Genomic DNA, 6,155 nt, shown 5'->3' with positions numbered 1-6,155 from the left:
TAGATTCAATATATATTTAATTCAATCATTAATGAAATAAGGTTCTATAAACCCCACGAGTGATTGATAGTTATTGCTTGTTTGTACAAGAGAGACCACAAGCTCTCCTATAATATAATTAGCTTTCTTCCACTGGGAGATGAAGTGAATGCTAAAACCTAAGGGAGATAAAAGAGAGAAACTTTTGGTTTATAATGTTCATTTATACATGAGAAGCCAATACACGAGAAGTTTCTCCCTTCTACAAACTAATATGAAATATAGACAAATAGTTACTCGTTGTATTTAATTAAATTACATAAAACTTTCTAGTTTCATTCATTAAATTGAGAGAGTTAGATCCAAGTATCTATTACATATAACAGTCTCATGGTATGTGAGCGATATGATGTTCAACATTTATAGGAAACTAAAAGACTTATTTCTCAACCAAAAAAATGTGAGTATATGGATATCAAATAAGTCTAATGAAATATAAGGAGAGAAAGTAGCTAGTGCTTGAAAAGGTCACCTACCTACCCATTTCTGTTGCCACCTCTTTGTGGAAAACAAGCTTTTGAGGGTCAACACCTCTCAGGTGGAAGAGTTTTAACGGAAACCATTTAACAAAATGTTATATTTAAGAGACGTCTTAAGGCTATCGTCTTATAGTATGTATTATTTATTAGATAAATAAAAATTTACTATTTAAGTGTACATTCTCTATGTATATAATTAGATCTTAAACTCATTTACTATATGTTCACAATACGATTCATAGCATAAGAGAACTTGTGATCAGATCACAACTAGTGAGCATCTCTATATGTGCAATTATGAATGTATTGAAACAATCCCTAGTCGTGAAGTGATGAGTTTGGATATTATCAATTCTATGAGACTAGCACGTGTTATACTCTTTGATTTATCCAAGCAGTTGCTCCTCACTGCTGAAGACATTGGGATTGTTGGTGGGGAAAGCATCCGACGATCAAACCTAAGTTTTGATAATGACAAAAGGATTCAAAGTTAAGATTTCTTGTTATCTAATGTGCTTAAATGAGATTGCAGAAAAGTCTTAACTACGGTTAGGCAGGTGAAAAACCCTAGGGGTGGTAACCCTAGGTCCTAGGGGGTGGTAACCCTAGGTGGTAGGAAAATCCTAAGAGGTGGTAACCTTAGGTCCTAGGGGGCGGTAACCCTAGGTGGAGGAAAATCCTAAGGGGGGGTAACCTTAGGTCCTAGGAGGTGGTAACCCTAGGTGGAGAAAAACCCTAGGGGGTGGTAACCCTAGGTCCTAGGGGGTGGTAACCCTAGGCAAAAAGTCCAGTCGGTCTGGAGGACCGGACTGACACTAGGCAATCTTTCCTGAGGGGAGTAGGTGAGGACGCGTTCCCCGTAGAGGGAACAGTAGGCGTCGGGTCGACCTAGGGGTCGTGCTTCATCAATCAAAGTAACAAAGTACTTAATGCCTCCTTTAGTTTACATGAATTTTAAATCACATATGTCATTGTGAATTAATTCTAGAGGGGTCGTGCTTCTTTCCACTGAATGGAATGACAATTTTGTCATTTTAGCTTCGACACATATTTTACATTTATATGTTGAATCAATATTAAATGGTTGGCAATAAATTTAAATTCATAAGTCATCGCAAAGTGTTATAATTTACATGTTCAAGTCTAACACACCATAAATTGAAATATTTGACCAAATAAGTAGAATTTATAATTTTATTGTCATTGAATTTACGGTATACAACCATTACATTCATTTTGAATAAATCGTTCTCTATAAACCCTCTGCCTATGAATTGATCAATTTTTGTCAATACATACTCATTTGACTCAAACTCTAGCCTAAATCTAGCTTTGACAAGAGCCGACCTTTGACACTAAATTCTTCTAAATGTCGAGAAAATGAAGTACATCAATTAGTATCACTTCTTTGCCTGATGTCATCTTTAGTACCACCTTCCCAAGACCAACAATGTTAGAAGTTATAGAATTGTCCATGATTAGTTTTCTTGTATTAATAGAGGTATAAGTTGAAAACTGGACCTTGTCAGAGCAAATGTGTCGTGTAGCACCAGTATGGACCCACCACTACCTTGGATTGTCCACTAAATTGGCTTCAAATACAGTAGCAGTCATGTCTAATTTTAAAATATTTATTGACACTGACTTATCTTTAGTCATGTGCACTTGAGTGACTTTATTTAGACATCGACAGTCTTTGGCCTTCGTGATTCGATTTTTCACAATTGTGGCATCTTTTTTGGAACTTCTTGGCCCTCCCTTGGCTCTACCCTTTGTCAGGATACTTTCTTTTCTTACTAGTTTTTGGTTCTAGCAAATTTACCTTTGCAAATACAGACATTTGTATTGATTCTGATTGCTTTCAGTTGTTTTCTTTAATCCGTAGCCTTACAATCAGATCCTCAAGTTCCATCTCGTTTTGCTTATGCTTTAGATAATTTTTTAAATCCCTCCATGAAGGTGGAAGTTTCTCGATTATCATAGCAACTTGAAAGGACTCATTCATTGTCATGCTCTTAGCATGCAGATTATGTAAGATCAACTGCAACTCTTGGACTTGAGTTGTCACAGTTTTGGAATCAATCATATTTAAGTCTAAGAATTTGTCGACAATGAATTTCTTCAGTCCAACATCTTCTATTTAATACTTCCTTTTGAGAGATTCCCATAACTCCTTTGCAGTTATCATTGGAATATACATATTGTATAACATGTTGTCAATCATATTTAAGTCTAAGAATTTGTCGACAATGAATTTCTTCAGTCCAACATCTTCTATTTAATACTTCCTTTTGAGAGATTCCCATAACTCCTTTGCAGTTGTCATTGGAATATACATATTGTATAACATGTTGTCCAACCCATTGAGGATATAATTAATTTCGATATAAGAAGTCACTATGTCCTCAAGCATCATATGCCGCCCTCTTATGTTTATTAGTCTAGCTTTGAAATATGGAGGGTGCATCTTCACGTATGAACCTCACAAGGTTCAACGTGGTTGGGTAAAATAACATCTTTTGTTGTTACCTCTTGAAATCTATACTTGCAAACTTCTCTCGCTTCTCGCTATGTATCGGTGGAACAAAAGGCATCGATGATGAATCCATTAAGATGCACGAATAAATTTGTATTAAAATTATATTGGTATATGATTGTGGTGCAATATGAGCGCGGATAGAATGATGGTATAACACCACTTTGGCGAAGTCGAGACTAGATTTAGACTTTATCTCTTTAAGACGAATTTACCCTGCACATGATGCTCATAGAATACGACAATCGTCTCCCAAGATACAATGACTTTATCTTGCGATAGTAGCACTGCAAATCGCAATATCTTTGAACCGAAGAAGCTTCTCAAACTCTCCAATGCAAGTAGGGAATGTATTAATGCTTGTTTTGTATGGAAGGAATTAAATGATTGAAATGAGGATGTGAATGATCTTATTTATATTAAATGAAGAGGTATAAAAATCTCTTAGTTCAATTAGATTTCATCCATCCATTTTGAATTGAATGATGTAGATCGCATCATTTCTTAAGAGGCACACTATCTCTTCATTAGATGTCATCTTTTAAAAATCAATGAATAAAATTGAATCATCCAAAAACACTTAAACCTTTCAAATTGGATGAACAAAATTTTTCAATCTTGATCAATGATCCAGATTTAAGAAACAGATTTAATTTCTTATTTACATTAAATTTCCAACCGACCAACACCACTGACTTCATGGGATCTTTGCTCGTTAAGAAGCTCCTGTCAGCTCATTCATGCCACCGTCTGGAATCTAGGTCCTCTTGTCTCCTCTGTGTTGATCTCTTAGCTTAATTAGACAGCACAAATGCTAGAGGAAGAGTCCACGGTGGGATTTTTAAGGAACCTCGTCGGCGTCGGCGCAAGGCTCTCCCCCTCTCTTTGATCCAGATAGAATCGATGTTCTCGGTCTTCTCCTCATATTCTTGGTATTCTTATCATTATCCTCACAATTGAGGTCATGAGATTTTAAACCATGCATACTTTGGTTGAATGTCTTAACTATAAGATTTTATTTTGTTTCTTGTTCCACTTTTATAGAAATATTCCCTCAACAACTTAATGTAGATGTTTACATTATGGATCATTATATACTTAGAAGACTTTAAGTCACTCCTTTCATAATTTTCTATTTTCAATGCATATAAATTCTACCAAGAAGCCCCTGGCCGTGCGATTAATATAGATGTTTACATTTACTGCAGTACACAAATAAAACATTAAAGCTTTATAAATAAATAATCAAATAATATGACTTTTGTTAAATTAAGTTAAACTATTTAGAAAACCAGTACCACTCCATTATACAATTCGTTAATAATAAGTATATATGACATAAGAGTTAAAATAAATTATATAGCTAGCTCATCTGGATATAATAAACAAACTTAAATATAAACTAAATATGACAACTAATAATTATAATAATTGATGGTACAGATCAAACCATTTGTAAACAAATAACTACTAAGTAGATGATGATACTGAGATAATGTATTCTTTTTTATTAAGCTCGATGACTTAACTATATCATACTTGTAAAATACCGGAAAATAGGCGAATATTAATAAGGGATTTTTCTGGAAATTTTGAAAATTTTTCTGGAATTTTTCGGAGCTCGTACTGACGAGTTGACGGGGATAAAAACGGGAATCCGGAAAAACCTATTTAGGCTACCCTATTTAAGTGAGGAAATGTTTATATATCCTTTTCCTTTTATTTTCTTTATTTCTTTTTATTTGCTCGTTGTCGCCGTTTCTTCCTTGCCGAGCCAACCCCGTCCCTCTTCTCTTCTTCTCCCCGACGCCGCCCGATTCTCCTCCATGCCCTAACCGCCGGTCACGACGGTTTTCCCCCTCTTCATCTCCTCCTCTTCTCGGTGAGGCCGAACCCCTCTCCTCCTCTGCCCTAGCTACCTTCCTTCCCCTCTGATCTGTGTGCCGATCGCCACTGCCGCCGGTGACGCACGGAGCAGCGCCGGTCATCTTCCTCTCTTCTCCCGATCGCGCCACTTTTCCTCGCCGGTACTCAAGCCGCCGCTGTGCCCTAGGTCTTTGCCGCCGGCCACCGCGAGTTCTAGCTGTCTTCACGGCTGTATTCCCCTCTTCTGCCCTGTGCCCTAGCCGCGAGCCACCCGAGCACTGCCGCACCTCTGCCCTAGGTGATGGCCAAAGGGGGAGAGGACCGTGCCCTAGTTGGGTTCACAGCCGCCGCCGCTCCTTTGCCCTAGCCTCAGCCGACGCCCCACTCCGATGCCGACAACCACCACCAAGCCCATTTTCCCCTTCTGATTCTTCACTACCGGTCGTGGTTGCTGCTCTCCTCTAGGACAGTCACTGGAATTGGAGTTCTCTCCGACCACTGATCTTCTTCTTCGGGTCGTGGACAGAAGCAGAGCATTCAAGTCGTTCTTGTGGTCCCGTTTTGTTGTACCGTGCCCTAGCAGTGGTTAAAGTGGTAAGGGAGATTATTTTACTGCTGGATTTCAGTTGTGATTTGTGCATCTCATCTCAGTATTTTGATGATTGGGTGTGGGATTGCTAATTTAGAGTTTATGGTTTGGTTGGGCAGTAATTTCTCTTAGTGTTGACCATTGTTATCGACAGGAGGATGTTTCGGTCGTGAGGCAACTGTAGAGTCCTCAGATTTGGGAGGGACAGTGATTTCATCTACGCTGGCAGAGAGTTATACCAGCTATACGTCATTGGTGGAGCCATCAATTCTGGTGAGTGGTTAGCATTGATAAATGTGTAGTCTAATCTAATGGATTATAGACTTAGTTTATGTGTTCTTGGATTAAATTGATGTGAAGGATTTGAGTTGGATGCGATCTCTTGGACTTGTTGAGGACGGTTGATACGACATGCGTATGAAGGCGGGTACCTCTTGACTTATCTTTTATGATATCGTCATTTGGATATGCATAGTACTTTATAGCTGCAAGCAATGAACATGTTTGTCTTTGGTATGTCACTGGTTGATATCCATAGCATGTTAGGTTTGTCGCTTGTTATGTATCCGTGCTGATATCTCGTGATTTGTTACCATGAGTATCTTATTGCCATGAGTACTTTATTACCATGAGTATCTTAGTTTCT

At 38.0% G+C, this 6,155-nt stretch overlaps 1 long non-coding RNA gene across 1 annotated transcript; it reads left to right on the top strand.

Annotated features, from left to right (window-relative positions):
- The first annotated feature begins 5,325 nt into the window (after positions 1 to 5,325).
- Positions 5,326 to 5,930, top strand: LOC122013372. Its single transcript, XR_006120568.1, has 3 exons — positions 5,326 to 5,514; positions 5,664 to 5,782; positions 5,870 to 5,930. It is a non-coding gene; the product is annotated as an uncharacterized LOC122013372 (long non-coding RNA).
- Positions 5,931 to 6,155: the final 225 nt, after the last annotated feature.

Source organism: Zingiber officinale, chromosome 1A (genome assembly GCF_018446385.1).
Source record: "Zingiber officinale cultivar Zhangliang chromosome 1A, Zo_v1.1, whole genome shotgun sequence".
Lineage (NCBI taxonomy): Eukaryota > Viridiplantae > Streptophyta > Magnoliopsida > Zingiberales > Zingiberaceae > Zingiber > Zingiber officinale.
The sequence above is the reverse complement of the archived record's forward strand: the minus strand, read 5'-3'. Positions and strand labels throughout refer to the sequence as shown.